General features: G+C 45.4%; 1 protein-coding gene across 1 annotated transcript in view; it reads right to left on the bottom strand.

The window, feature by feature from the left end:
• RFFL (ring finger and FYVE like domain containing E3 ubiquitin protein ligase) overlaps positions 1 to 9,183 on the bottom strand; it is a 66,906-nt gene extending 57,723 nt beyond the window's left edge. Inside the window, exon 1 of the mRNA XM_028128586.2 lies at positions 9,043 to 9,183. The gene's annotated coding sequence lies outside the window, so the exon portion shown is untranslated. The remainder of the gene's footprint in view (positions 1 to 9,042) is intronic.
• Positions 9,184 to 16,252: the final 7,069 nt, after the last annotated feature.

Here is a 16,252-nt window from a genome sequence, read left to right as displayed (position 1 = left end):
AAAACAGGAGAGTGGAGAATAGCTATAGTTATCAAAAATATTAATCATGCTCTGTTAACCGTGATTGTTTTATTCTGATGAAAGAAAGCACATTCTAACCTGGCTGAGAGTTGTATGCCCCCCGACCTGGACGCGGCCCATTCTCCTCATCTGAGAGCTGCCTATTATCATGGAAAGATGAACAACCTTGTTGTGGACACCAGAGGCCCCAGCCCTTTGCAACCCCCCAGCCCACAATGCCTGTAATCTGTAACCGTTATACCCGTTCTTATTCCTCTGCCTACTTCTCCATGTAATGTTTGTCCTCCGGTCCCATCTAAGCAGCTGGTTTATGGAGGGGCGCAGAGCAGATTTTCGTGGATGACCTGATGTTTTCCCATCCTACCCGCATTACTGGAATAAATGCTCATACATGATTCAACCCTTTCTCTGCTTAATAGGCTCAAGTAGTGACAGGCAGCTGGGACCCATTTGTTGTCCGGTTTCAAAATGACCACAAATGGTACCTGAGTCTAGTCATGCCCAAAAGGTAGAAAATGCAGGACGAAGAATTTTCCACTGTGGACTGGTCAAGTCCTAGTCCCTTGGTTATTCCTTCCCACCCTGTGCCCCTTGCATAAAATCTTAGCCCCTGTTCCTCTCCATCTCCATAAAATCCAAATTACCCAAACAATGACTGCTAATCTGCAAAAACAATTCCTCCCTCTTCCAGAACCATCCTTTTCTAAGGATTTCTCAAACTAGCTGAACTTCAGTAGACCCACTCCTGCTAAAGCCCTAGAAAACATTCTGCCCTCGTTCTTCAAATTAGAATGCTCCTTTTGTCCAGCATTTTCAAATAAAGGCTTCTGCTCTAGTGAATCTTCTTCCACGCCATGTAAAATAATAACTTAGCCTGGTCATGAAGGGTATAATTAATTGGCTATCGGCCCATTCACTCAAGACCTGGGAAAAGGTTGGGAGTCAACAGAGGAGGCTTGGTTATTTCTCAAGCAGACACCTTAATCATTATGAAAATAATAAAAAAAATTTTTTTAAAAGGTTAGATTTGAAGAAAATGCTGGAGGGACCACACAATTTCCTCTATGATTTAGGATAAAAAAATATTGATTCCGTGTGCCATAAGTGTATTCGATCAGGACGAAGACTGGAAAGATTTTCCAAAGCAAATGAAGAGTGAAACAAGCAGGAAGATGGGTTGGGTGAGGGCATTCCATTTACTTAAGAAAAGCCTTTTTTTCCTTTTCTTTCTTTCTTTTTTTTTCAGTTAACATAATCCAGCAGTTACAAATAAACAGTGGTGCTGATTACTAACGAATTACATTTAACTACTCAGAGGCTAGCAGAGCCTCCACTTGGCCAAACTTCCTATAAATTTCAGGATGACTAGGCAGCATTTCTTTAAAGAGGATCAAGGCAGTTAAAGGGTTTCAGCAAATCATTCTGGCTCCAAACAGTTCCAATGGGGATGGGCTGCCCCTACTCTTAGGACTGGCCTGGTGGAAACAAAGGGTTGTCCCAGGGAGCCCTGACCACTCCACAGGCAAGCGATAATGAAACCACATTTTTATATGCAATTCTAGAAAAGGCATGTGCATCTTAAACTAGGAGATGTAGGCGAGCCCGTAGCACTGGAAAGGAGCAAATTTTAAAAGTCAATTAACTCTTGCTGAATGAAAAATTAAGTTCAAATTCTGCACACGAGTTGTAGCCACTGAGAGAGCAAGGTTTCACTGTTTCTTTTTGTAGGAGAGGACAAGGAGAAATTAACAGACCAAGGTCACTTTCCATTAACGGGGGAAAAAAGGTTAGCAGCCTCAACAGATAAAAACCTGTGTAGGTCCTAACTCCACGAAATCAACAGCCTGGTGAGAATCTCTCCAAAATCCTGTAGGGAATTAAGTGCGGATTAGAGTTATTAAATGTAAAGTCTCCTTGAGAACAACTTCTGTTCCTGAAGACTAGAGCCTATGATTCTGTGAAATGTATCAGAGAAAAATTGTGAAGTGGATTTGCCAGGCATCACAGCCTTTCCACTTTCCTATCAAGTCTGCAAACACTATGATCTAAAAAGAAGAGAGCAGTGATTTGGGGAGGGAATTAAATAATACACCTTATCTGAGAAAACCACTCCATTCTCTAGTCTTTGCAAAAGTTCACATGCTCAAGTAACTGTAATATACTTAGGGGTTCCCAAAAATTACATACATTTCCTCAAGAGCTGTAGAAAACAATATAACCACAGGGTAAAGGCCAAATACTGTCTCTTTTGAATGCTTAAATAGCCAATTATGTGTCTTAATACATTAATTCTATATAGAGAAAGAGACTATTACAGTAAAGTTGAATAAAACATCTTTAAAAATGTACCCTGGGGCCTACATACATTCGACAGTAAAATCACCCTCAAAAAAGCAGTTTTATGCAACGTCTAGTATTTTAATTTCCCAGCTGCCAACAAAAATATATAAGGAGCAGAAATTAAACTAATTATGTCAGCAGCGCAGTGAACAAAACTTTAATTGTATTACACACTCGTTAGACATTTGTGGAATACAACAAAGGCCCTTAAGGGCAGAACTTCTTTAGAATATAAATGATTCCCAGTCAATACGACAGAAATTAGTCTGTTTGGGCAATAAAATTCATGGTTGGGATGTAAAAATTCAACCAATATCATAATTCAACATAAAAAAATGTATAGTGTAAGAAACAAGTCTTTGAATGGGCTTTAAGTCACTCTGTGATTTACATATGCTGTATCCTTAATAGGTCCTTTAAACCAGTATTGTACTAATCAGCTTTTTTAACATTCTGCCCACAAAAGAGCCTATTCATTTAGCTGGGAGACAGGTGTTAGCAACCAGCAACCTCTTAGCCTGGAGTTCCAGGGGCCTGCCTTCAATAATGGAAGGCCAATTTGAAAGAGGGAAAGGAAGGAGAGAGGGGGAAAAAGAAGCAAAAGAGACCAAAAGGGAGAAAAGGGGAGATGAAGAAAGAAATGGATGTCAGGTGCTACCTAATGGGGACACCCTCAAAGCCTCCTGGCCTAAACTGAGCTCCTGGGCTACCACCCAGACACGATCAGGCAGACTGTGGATAGTGTTACGTTATTCCTGCAGACAATAACTCTGGATATAAGCCTACATTCCACACCTAAAAAAATTCTTACCCATAATCTCTAGTTCTTAATGTTAGGTCTGATCAAATAATTGAATCGATACCTCTCCCCTGGGATCTGACCTTTAGGCCACTTCACAATGGACATTCCACTTGCTTAGATCACATTCCACCTGCTAAGACCATTATCTCTCCCCTCTGGAGTTCCCCAGAATCCGGCCTTGCACAGAGAATTCTCCACCCAGAAAAAGCCCGCTTAGTCCTTTAAAAACCTCTGACTCTCAGTCTTTGGGAGCTGGCGCCATTTTGGGGCTCAGCCCATCTGGGTTTCCAGATGACCTAATAAATTCGTCATCCCTCACTCCTCTGGCCTCGTGTGTTCATCCTTCAGCGACCCTAACATTTAACTTTATTCCTCATTCTTTCATACATCTTCTAAAAAAGCCGAATGAAAGACAAATACCACTAATAGCATATGATTTCACTTGTATGTTGGATCTAAAGAACAAAATAAACAAAACTGAAACAGGCTCAGATATGGAGAACAGACAGATGGTTGTCAGAGGGGAGGGGGGTTGAAGGACTGGGTGAAAAAGGTGAGGCCCAGGCCGGTGTGGCTCAGTTGGTTGGAGATCATCCTGTAAACTGTGAAAGGTCTCAGGTTTGATCCCAGCCTCGCACCTGTGGGAGGCAACCAATCAATGTCTCTCTCTCACATCTCTCTCACAGATCTCTCTCTCTCTCTCTCACACTCTCTCTCTCTCTCTCTCTCTCTCTCTCTCTCTCTCTCTCTCTCTCTCTCCCCTTCTCTCCAAAAATCAATGGACATGTCTTTGGTGAGTATATAAAATAAAAAGGTGAAGGGATTCAGAAGTACAAATTGGTAGTTACAAAATAGTCATGGGGGTATCAAGCACAGCATAGGGGATACAGTTAATAATCTATATCTATATACATAAAAGCCTAAGGGACTACACGACTGAACAACCTATGACAAGCACTGACCACCAGGGGGCAGACACTCAACGCAGGAGCTGCCCCCTGGGGGCAGTGCACTCCCACATCCAGAGCACCACTCAGCTGACCGACCCATCCCAGCAGCCCAGCAGCCCAGCAGCCCAGCGGCAGCCACTCACTCCTTCAGTAGTCCTGCAGGTCCAATCTCCGGAGAATGGGCCAGACACTGACGGACCAGCACCACTGACATGGTCCCAACAGCGCCACTTCCCCTCCCTAGACGCTCCGTAAGAAAGAAACAATATAAAAGTGGCCACCAGGTGGCTCCCGACAACCAGCACGAATGTCAGTGGGATGGATCCGGATCCCAGGCGGGCAAGGGCAACCCACTACCTGCCCAGAGGGCCAATTGCATCCTGGTCCCCCCACCCACCTATGCACAAATTTGTGCACCAGGCCTCTAGTATTGTAATAACTACGTATGGAGCCAGGTGGGTACTGGAAATATCGGGGGAGAGGGGGGAACACTCTGTAAAGTATATGACTGTCTAAACACTATGGAGTACGCCTGAAACTAATACAAAATAATATTGAATGTAAACTGTAATTGAAAAAGTTTTTTAAATTAAAAACAAAAAAGCTGACTGAGTAGATATTCCTAGAGATATAGAGAAGGCTAGATTTAGCAAGTCATCTTAAGCCTACAGAATAAAAATCTTATGAGAAAGTAGGAGAAAAGAACATTCACTGACTTGCCTACAACGTACACAGAAAATATTTATCTCTTTTAATCCACATAACAATCCTATCAGGCATTTTTTTTCACCTTACAGGTGAAGAGAAAATGAAGCTCACGGAGGTTAAATAACATGTCTAAAGGAGCTTAGCCAGGAGATGGAGGAGCTGGGATTCAAAACCACAATTGTCTATTTCCTACACTGTTTAGCTTTTCCCAAGTTTAATTCCCTAACATATTTAGTTCCCCAATTCTGTTTTAATTCAGATGGTTCTGTATTTCAATAATTTTTCTTCTTTCCATGAACTCAGCAAAGTACTTGTGACCACATTTTACTGACTATTACGCATCTTATTATTTTCAATAAGCGCTTCAGCTATGTAGAAGTGAAACATCTGGCAAGTTGGCTTTATTTAAAAACCCTACATACAGAGAATTCCCAGGCATCTCTCCTATCCAACACTGACCATAACCAGATTGACTAGTTTTCAGACTTCCAGCTGTTTCCACATTATCATTCATTTGTCAACTCAGGAAATAAAGGAAGCCACTTTCACCAACCCTCTCTCATGACTCCCACTGCATAATACAGCAGAGAGGGCCTCTCAGTAAAGCAATTTACATAAAAGTTATAAAAGCTCCTTTTTATCTGTCAGGACTAGGAAATGGGCTATTCCAGCAAATCAAACATCCTGAAAAACATGATGCTTTTAAAGGGACTACCAATTTATAAAGAATTTCAAAGCAATACAACAGTGGCTCCCAAACCTGCTACAAATCAGAATCACCTGCGGAGCTTTTGGGGAAGATGCCAGAGAGGTTTTTATAATGTAGATCACTTACTCAATCAAAATCTCTAGGAGGTGGGACTAGAAAACCTGTATTTTTAAGGAACCCCTCAGTGACTCAGCTGCAAAGGGCTAGGTACCACCGAATCTTTCAAAGAGCACTGGCTTTTGAAAATTCCTTGCAATAAAACATACTAAAAACGCTGAAGCTGCATTGAATACAATGTGGCCTTTTTTGATGATTCAGGAGACAGCAGGCTCTCCCAGTGCCTCCAGTTCATCACCATACTGGCAAAACCAGAAAGAAAGGAGAAGATTTTCTATTGGTGGAAAGCTGGAAAAGACAACTTTTGTTTTTCCATGAGATTCAAAGAGCTGGTTTTCCCTGGAGGAAATGTAGATTTTGTGCTTGCTTTGAAAAAGGAATATGTTTAAAAACGTACAGAACTCTCTTAACCAACTGCTTAGCTCCAATTTAGAATGTTAACGGGCCCAACGGCATCAAAAATGTGGAATACTCAACCGGAATAAGAGAAAGCAGAGAAACAATCTAGACAGTCTTAACTAAGAGAAAAGAAGACAATGCGTTTAAGCTAAGAATGGCATTAGAGGATTAGATAAAACCACTGTCCTGACCATGGCAACGGATAAAACCTGGAACCGGGAGAATTGAGGTCTTTGAACACAGGAGGCTGAGGGTTCCTACCTACACGGGATGGCTTTCCTGTGAGCTATAATAGGATTTCCTATTAAGAGCCCAACTGGTTTTAGGATTTTAAAACTCCATGAATAACAAAGTCAACACATGAAAGTGACCAGACCATGTTCCTATTGAAGAAATGGGAATCTGTGCATTTGGATATAAAACTACTGTCCTTACAATTGCCAAACTCTTTCTTACATCAACACAAGTAACGACTACCGATACGCAGTAACCAAACAAAAATAATCATCAGTAACCACAACCAAATAATAATGATGATGATGATGAAGCAGCTCACCCCTTGAGACTACAACAGCCATTTAAAGTATATATTTTCATTAAATTCTAAATTGTATCTTAGCTCTGTATTGCAGGGGTTTTGAAATTCCAAGGTGCAGAGTTTAAATCTTTCCTCCCAAAACAAGCACTATGGCTAGCACAAGTTTGATGTCTCTAATCTACCAGTAAAATATTAGCAGTAGCCCGGCCAGCATGACTCAATGATTGAGCATCGACCTATGAACCAAGAGGTCACCATTCAATTCCGGTCAGGGCACATGGATTGTGGGCTTGATCCCCAGTAGGGAGTGTGCAGGAGGCAGCCGATTAATGATTCTCATCATTGATGATGTTTCTATCTTTCTCTCTCCCTCTCCCTTCCTCTCTAAAATCAATAAAAATATTTTTTTAAAAAAATTAGCAGTAGTAGTAAAGGTTCTATTATAAGGATAAAAAAAAAAAAGTCGAGTTGGAATGAGTCCCCCTAACACACCTCAGGTTTATGTAAGTGCTTTCAAAAAGTCCTAGGCACCACTCTCTTATAGATGGGTGTGGCTGTATTAAACTCCACAATAAACATGTAATTAGGGGGGAAATTGTCCTTTTTGGTTATTGTTGCTGTTTTGTCTTCTTAAATGCTGGTAACTGAAAAATGCCTTTTCCACTGCTATTTTAAAGCTCTTAAAATGATATTCCTATTAGATGGTGTGCTAAGCAGAGTTATGTTAATGGGCTTGGGCTGGGAAAAAGTTTGAAAACTAATTCCTAAGCATTCTGAGACGGGCTCTCTCTTTTTGTGTGTATTATTTCAGCAACTGGTTAAATTGAGTCAACTTAAGAGAGTTTACAACCCTTGATCCCAGTGTAAACAGTCAGGTTAACAGCTGTCTACCTGATCAATGTGAACGTTTTCAGTGAACTGGTCTTCATAATTAGATATAGACATTAAAAAGGGGGTGTCCTAGATTACACGGGAATTTTCTTCAAACACAGTCAAGTTACTAGGAAGCTCTGCCACGTCAATTTGCAATTGTTACATACAATTTTCAAACATTTTCAAACTTAACGCTGCTAAATAAACTGTCATTTTTTGAATTGTATTCTGAAGCCTGGAATTATTAGAAAATTTGACCACCTTTCAGAAACGCACGCCATTATCTATTTCCTTGAATGTGAAAGAGAATGCAATCAGGAAAAAAGGGTAAGTTAAGTTGTCCAACCTGAAATCCCCTGAACAGAAAAGAAGTATTCCTGCCAGCTCCCACCCTAGAACTCTGGATACAAACTCAGCCCCGCACCACGTCCCCCGTCTCCTATTCCTAGAAAAATGGGTTCAATAAAATGAACAGCCTTGACCACATTTCAGTAACTTGAACTGTCACTGGGAAAACCACAAGCTCCTCCAAAGGGTTGTAGCAACAGGGGTGACCGGAAGTCTCCCCCGTCCTCCCAACCACTGGCAAAAGGGATGGAATACGGTCCTGACTGTCTTCTTAGAAGGTCATATGCACCTGGGATGTTTGTTCCTCACGTCACTGGCCTTCTGCCAGGGTGCAAAGGGCCAGTGCTGGGTAAAGCCCTATTTCCAAGCCAACAATACTCCTGCCCCGGGTGGACGGGGAGAGCGTGGGACACGCTTCCTTCATGACACAAGCAGGGTTTTTGTTTTTTTGTTTTTCCCCTAGAACGAATGACAGGCCAACAAAAAGGAGAAAATGGGCTGTTCTTATCTCCTGCCGGCCTGGAACCGAGCTCTGAGTAGACAGACAGATGCCTGCCCGGCTCGGGCTCCCGGGTCTACCCTACCTCCCCACCCCTGGTCAAATGTCTCCCGGGCAGCGAGCCGCAGGCAGGCCCCGCGTCCCTCCCCGCCGGAGCCACGGGCGACCTCACTCTCATCGTCCCAAACGAGCACAGGACGACTCCCCAGCGAGGAGCCGTGGCCCTTCCCAAACTTCTCCATCGAGCCTTCCAACTCCGGCCGCCCTCCTCTTCCGAGAAGCCCGCAGGCCGCCTCCACGGAGAAGCGGGGACAGGCTAACCTCTCTGGAGCGGGGAGCAGGCCGCCCCGTCCTGACTCAGTTTACTCGGCCGCAAAGCAGTCTCTGCCCCCCGCCACCAGCTCCCCCGACCTGCCGGTCGGCACGGCGTTCGGAGAGAGCGGAGGTTCCCCGGCCCCCGTCAGGGCCCCCCCAGGGGAAAGGCGTTCTTGGAGGGACCTGTAAGAGGACAGGTGCGGGCTGCCCGGCACGGGACTCCCAGCGCTGCAGGAGCTCCCCCATCCCGCGCGGGGCGGGGAGAGCCCCAGGCCGCGTCCGGCACGGGGAAGGCGCCCCAGACCACACAGCCAGGCGACACCCACGGCCGAGCAGCGCACCCCGCTCCAGCCTCCCCCTTGGACCCCCATCCCGGGCCGGGCGCCCCGCGGGTCAGCGCCGCCGCCGCCGCCTCCTCCTCACCTGCCGCGGCCGCCGGCTCGGCCCGCACCTGGGAGGGGAGGCGTGGGGCCCGGATTCGGGCGGCGGACGCCTCAGGCTGGGGGGCTCCAGGCTCCGCCGCGGCCGCGTCTCCGGGGCTGAGGGGTAGCGGGGGGCAGTCGCGACATCCTCACCGGCTGCCCCAGGAAGTTGGCCCCCCCACCAGCCATCCCCAGCCGGCCGGCCGGGCTGATCCCGCCCCCCCGCGTGGCCCCGCCCCCGGCGGGACAGGCCCCCCTCTCGGGAGCGCGCCTCCGCTCCGCCGCGCCCGAGCACCATAGAGAGGGGCGCGCGCCGCCGGTACAGCGCGGCCTCCGCGCGCGCGCGCGCCCCCTGGCGGAGCCCAGCTGCCGGAGCCCGAGCCGGGCAAGGCGTGGGTCCCCGGGTGTCAGGGCGTCTGCTCTCCACGGGAGGAGATGAGGGTCCAGGTCAGAGTCTCAGCTGGGCCATTGTCCAGCTTGGTGACCGTGGGCGAGTCCCTTAACCTCTTCGAACTCGCTGCATAATAAAAGTTGGAAAGTTGCCGCACCTTCCTATCTCCTTGTTCCTCGCGATGCTATTAGCAGGTGATGGCTCCCAAGTTACATTGGAGGAAACTCAGGCCCATCGGGGCTCACTAGCCTATTCAAGGCCCCACAGCTGGAAGGTATTATTAGCCAGACCTGTAGGGCATTGTTAAATAAAAAAACTTAACTTCCATGGCTGAAAACCTTTTTATTTTTTTAATATGTGTTATTGATCTTAGAGAGAGAAACATTAATGAGAGAGAATCTTTGATTGGCTGCCTCCTGCACGCCCCCCACTGGGGATGGAGTCCGCAACCCAGGCATGTGCCCTTGGCCGGAATTGGACCTGGGACTCTTCAGTCCGCAGGCCGATGCTCTACCCACTGAGCCAAACCAGCCAGGGCTGAAAGCCTTTTCAAAAGAAAGGGTTTGCTGGGCCGTAAAGGACCAGGTCCTGGGGCATGAAGTCTAAACCGGCAGCAGCAGCCTAGGTGGGAAAGGCAACATGTCCCGCGGTCCCGGCGTTGACAGGCCTCTTTCTTATATCTCATGCAGGGGAGGATGAGGGGGAATGTAAGGTGTCTGGGAAGAGTTTACATTGGCTACAGATAAGGGTGGTGCGATAAGGTGAAGTGAGGGAGCAGTCCTATGACAGCAGCCTCTGTAAGAAAGAAATATTTACTACTTTTGACTGGTTACAGGCAATAGTCCTGAAAGTTTATGCACAGGCAAGATCGGGATGGCCCAACTAGTAGTGGGCTAGTAGCCGTCTGGATGTTGATTCAAAGCTCCAATATACATTCAGGAATGTGAGCCGTCTGTCACCTGGCCCCCAGCTATGAACAGGCTAACTGTTCCGCCCTTCTCCTATTCTCCAGCCCGCTGTAATCTAATTTAAAACATTTCAGAATGTTTGTTCTTGTCAATATCAAAACCCTCGTTGGTTCCACTTGCTCGATAGCACCTCTCTCAACTAGCATTTCCCTGTCTGAGCCCCCAGAACTAGCTAGTTTCACCTGAGGAAGGTGAGGAAACTGTCCCGAGGAAGGCGGCGGTGCAGTGAAAACGGCTGGTGCTGAAAGCCCATCCTGGCCCTTCAGCAGCTGTACCTTTGCTGTGGGGCACTTAGTCTTTCTGAACTCATTTCCTCATCCCTGAAATGCAGGTTGGTAGGAAGATTTAAAATAATAGTAATAATAATTCTTTACTGTTGAAAGTAATACATATGTCTCCCTTTTTCCCCCATTGACCCCCTCCAGACCACCCCCACCCCCTCCCCCAGGCCTTTAACACCCTATTGTCTGTGTCCATATATGCTGGCATACAAGGTCTTTGGTTGATTATCTCCCCCCCCACACCCGCCCTCCCCCTCCTTCCCTCTGAGATTCCGCACTCTGTTCCATGCTTGGTAGGAAGATTTAAATGAGCTAATGCACAGAAGGTTTAGTAAACTATAAAGCACCAGGGTTGCATGGGGAATCATTAGCCAGCATGGGTTAAAAAAAAAACAAAAAACCTATCATGAAAATAATATAAATTTGAATCCTCTGATTAGAGGATTTGAATCTATTGACACTTAATTTTCTTATGCTTTAGGTTCCTATGGAAACCTCCCAGAGTTCTTCTGAGCAATTTTTTTGAGTGTGTTTTTTGGTTGTTTTTTGTTTTGTTTTGTTTTGTTTTGGGGATTTTTTTTTTTTTGCATTTTAAATAAGGAATATCACAAGGAAAAGTGAAGTAAAAACATTTCACGTGCAGACTGTCACTTTACAAAAATCATTTAGAGTCTTCCCCAAAACCCAGCCAACTGAGTAGTAGTATACCCATGTCATTAATGAAGATCTGCAGATTAAGTATTGACCCAAAGCCACACGGGAAAAGGCAGAGCTGGATTTTGAAACTGGGTCTTTCCACCACCAGACGCTGATGGAATGACTGGCCTCCTAGATGCCTCCCGCACCTGAAATGAATGTGCCCGCCCATCTTTTTCCTACCTGGCTACTTTGGTAACTTTCCTTGATGCAGTTCCCTGCCCTCTCTGCTTCTCTCCAGGGTTTTATTTTCCCACATGAAGGCATTTGTCTCCTCTTTCTCCCTCTCTGGTTCCTTGTCTCTTGAGATGCCAGGGCCTTGTGCAGCCTCGTATTGCTGAAATGGGTTTGTGATCTGTGACTAAGACACAGCATTCTCTACCTGATCTCTCGGCTCTCTCCTTCTCTCCATGTTAATTACTGTATAGTCAGAAAGTTGATAGGTCTGTGGACGAAAGGGGCCACATGCTGACCTGACAAGCTCAGGGGAGGCCTGCATGGCGGTCTTGCAAACTCAGAGACCTAAAGTAACCACAAAAGATGGTATGAAATTAAACTTTAACTAAAAGCAGTTATGGTAGGTAGTTACATCCTAGGCCGGTATCTTCACTGACAAGGTCAACCTTTATCTTAACTGAGTCTGTCTTTTTGCATCTATAATAACATACCCTTGAAATGTCTGGGTAACTTGTAACTTCCCTTTTTCTGGACCCCTTAGGGCACAACCTAATGTGCTTGGGTGCCAGGACAGACAACACAAATTATCATGTTAATTGTTCCTGCACCCACCTAAATATGTGTCTATCATTTTACTTTTTATCCAATCCCAGGGGTCCCCCCTCTCCTCCCCCGCCCCCCCACCGGCTTTGCTTTCTCCCGCCTCTCTAGTCTATCACCAATGGATTTCAAGTAACCCACCTACATCCCTTCCTTTGATTGCAATGTATAAATACAGATGTAACCCGCCATTCTCCGGAGCATTATCTCAATTCGTTGAGGTTCTGCTTCCCAGCAATTGTGGGCAGTTTGGCTCAAGTAAACTCACAAACATTCTTACAGGTTTCAGTGTTTTTATGTTAACAGGTCTCAGTCAAGGATGGGTGGGACCAAGAGATATCTTTTTGTAAACTTAAGTTTACAAGCTGAGCGCTCGGTTCCTAGGGAGTGTGCTTCATCCACTGTTGAACCAAATCATTGATGTCTGGATTCGAGACATCCTGTGGAAATCAGCTTTCCTGTGTCCTCGGGTCCATATTACAGCTAAAACTTTGGAGCGCTGCTAAATAATGTGCCTATCACTGAAGCGGGGAGGTCTCGGAGGGAGCTGGTTTACCCACACTCCTCCTTTCTCCACCTTTAGCATGAGCGCCATCACGATTTTTCATCTTTATCGTACGCTTCCAGAGAGGCACTCAATAATGTACCCATTGTTTAAGTAATCTGAAATCCTTTTCAGTGAGCAATCGTATTTAGTAGTGATAAAACACTAATTTGTCTACCAAGTGACATATTTATAGGAGCTATTTACTTTGCCATATTTTTATTATTTCTACTCATTTGCTAAGTACTTTCCAATACATATTTATGAAGCCCAGGCCTTTCCCCAAACAGTAGTGAAATAATAAATCATATTATTTATTTTATTAGCAGCAGCGTAGCTTATAAGTCCTAGTGCCCTAATTTTTGTTTGTTCTGGCAAGAGCCGGAAGAATTCATGGTGACTAGACACCTACTATGTGCCTGTGAAAGGCACTTCACATCGATTATCTGTTTAATTTGCCTGAGATATAGATTTTACCACTAAGACAGAGGCATTACCTTGTTTAAGTAACTCAGCCATAAAGGGCCCAGCAGGGTTTTGAACCTAGATCTTGATTCCAAAAGCCTAAATATAATAATGTCTGTACAATACAAAATATTCCTTTCCGAGAGAGTCTGCATAGGTTTCCCCAGAATGGAACAGTTAGAAGTAAAGAGACACAGGATGCTAACCCCAGTTTTTCTATGAGAGGTTACTCTCTGGGGGAAGTCATTCCCTAAGAAATCAGTGGAGGGGCTAGCCAGTTTGGCTCAGTGGATAGAGTGTTGGCCTGCGGATCAAAGGGTCCCAGGTTCGATTTCTGTCAAGGGCACATACCTTGGTTGCAGACTCCTTCCCGGCCCAGGCCCTGGTCAGGGCTCGTGCAGGAGGCAACCAATTGATGTGTTTCTCTCACATTGATGTTTCTCTCATCTTTCCCTTTCTCTTCCACTCTTTCTTAAAAAAAAAAAAAAAAATCAATGGAAAAATATCCTCAGGTGAGGGTTAACAACAACAACAAAAAATCAGTGCTGGGGGTATTTCCCAAAGAGAAGAACAAGTATGAGTTCTATTCATTCTTGGAGACGGGCCTGGACACATACTTACCGGGGCACAGTACAAAATGTTGGACCCTTCTTCAAAAAGAATTAAGAGTTTCGGGATGGCAATGGCAGAGCATTAATCAAGCACAGGACTGTGCAACTGCATTGGTCACACTACCACGAAGCTGGTCTTGCCTGGACGGAAGGTAGCTGTCACTAGTATCTCCCAGGCATCATAAGTCTCACAATGGTATGAGACTGAGTGCTTATTTTATGCTGGAAAAACATTCCGTACTTTACCTAAGCTACATGACCTAAAGCAATTCTATGTAGCAACTTTTATTTTCTCCATTTCACAGAGGATGAAACTAGGGCTTAACGAGGCCCTAGCCAGGTAGTTCAGTTGTTTAGAGCATCGTCCAGATATATACCAAGGGTGCAGGTTCAATTCCTGGTCAGGGCACATATAAGAATCAACCAATGAATGCACAAATAGTTAAACAACAAATCAATTTCCTCCCTTTCTCTCTCTTTCTCTCTCTCTCTCTCTCTCTTCCCCTCCTCCCCCATCTTCCTCTCTCTATTAAAAAAAAAAAAAAGTGAAGGGTTAAAGAGGCTGAATCATCCAATGAGATACAGCAAATGAGTGTCAGAACTAAGACCAAGTTATTTGAGATGTAAAAAAATCATGTTCCTTTACTTTATAGCTTTTCAGTACAGACCTATTGTCTTCTGGCAAAACCTAAGTTTAAATTGAGGCTATCACACTCAGAAACTACAGAGTCAGGGGAGAGGTAGAACTCAAAGGCTACTCAAGGAATCAAACCTGTGCAGCAGCTAAAGTGCAGCTGCACAGCTTCAGGACACATGGACCTTCCATTGGCTGGGAGAGAGAACTCTATACATGACAAATATAATGGCCAGAACCTGACCTCCCTTCTTCAGGACAAACAGGAAATGCAATGAGGTCTTTACCTTGATTAAACGAGGAACCTACAACATCTTACTTAATGATAAAAAACTGTAAACAGCCCCCTAATGTCAGGAACAAGAACAATGGCTATTGTTGCTTCTATTCAACTTAGTTCCGGAAGTTAGTCTAGCCAATGCAATAGGACAAGAAAAAAAATCACGGAAAGCACTTTTTTGAGAGTGTTGTTTGATGAATACTATACCTAGCTCTATTGTAAGTTCCATGCATCATACAGCCTTCTCTAATATTCATTCCCAACGCACAGATTTGGACAGTTGTAACTCTACCCAGTACAACTCCGTGACAAAACACAGCAAAATCTAGTAGGTATGTATCTAAATCCCTTATCTCCTCCTGGCTCATAACTCAGGGACATTAGACCCTATTGCTTTTATTCAATTATATTTTCCCCTAAGGCTCCAGTTGACCAGTTGACTTTAATACCAATGATATTTCCCTTCTCTGAGTGTTTGTCATTCTTTCACAACTTCCATTACAGAAAATCGGGAAGAGCTGATAAAGTAGATCTCTGGTCCAGCTTTTTATGGTGAGCTAAGATGAAAAGAGGTTGGGATGAGTAGTCTATACTGCTATCAGGGCAGAATGAAAAAGACTCTCTATATATATGTATATAATTGATTTCAGAGAGGACTGGAGGGGAGAGATAGAAACATCAATGATAAGAGAGAATCATTGATCAGCTGCCTCCTGCACTTCCCACACTGCCCAGGCATGTGCCCTGACCAGGAATCGAACTGTGACCTCCTGATTCATAGGTTGACACTCAACTACTGAGCCACACCAGCTGGGCAAGCAAAAGAAAATTTGACATGGGAACCCTTAAAGTGGATCTTGAGCTCATGGTCAGATAAATGAACAGAAAGTATGAGAGAATGGCACAGGGTGGTTATGAGAAATGTCTATCTGGACCACCGTGGAGGCATAAGAAAGGGAAGCTGTCAGTGTGGATGCACCAGCCACAGTGGGGGGTGGGGGTGGGCAGAGGCAGCACATAAGCAGGGGAAAGTCACTTGGGTAGAAGAGCCAGCCTGGCCTGAGGCCTGCTTGGAACTGTCCAATGTGCCCCGAGCAGAGTGTGCAGTGGCAGCACGCGGGGCAAGGAAGCCCTGGTCTAAGAGCAAGGCCCAAGGAGGAAGCAAGTACGAGGGGCCAGGTCCTGCAGGAATGTCACACGGTGGTCTGGCACAGCAGTGAATGGGGCGCCTTCCCATGGCCAGAGATGCCACCTGGGCTTGAGGGCTGTGGCGCCTTCAGCTGGAGTAAGTGCCCCAGTGGGAATAGAACGGTGCGGATTGGAAATTAAAGGCGATGTGGGGACAGGCAGAGTCCTGGCCTAGGAATCAGGAGTTCTGGGTTCCAGCCCTGCTCTACCACTGGGACTGTCCTACTCTTCTTTGGGGCTCAGTTTCCTTCTCTGTTAAGTCACAGGAAGGGACAGATGATCTTTCCAGGCCTCTCAAACCACGCTAGTCTAGGGTCCTCAGTCAGGGGCTAAGCACCTGGAAACAGGGCAGATCTCCCCAGGGCAGAGATGGCAA

The sequence above is a fragment of the Eptesicus fuscus genome, chromosome 20, assembly GCF_027574615.1.
Source record: "Eptesicus fuscus isolate TK198812 chromosome 20, DD_ASM_mEF_20220401, whole genome shotgun sequence".
Lineage (NCBI taxonomy): Eukaryota > Metazoa > Chordata > Mammalia > Chiroptera > Vespertilionidae > Eptesicus > Eptesicus fuscus.
The sequence above is the reverse complement of the archived record's forward strand: the minus strand, read 5'-3'. Positions and strand labels throughout refer to the sequence as shown.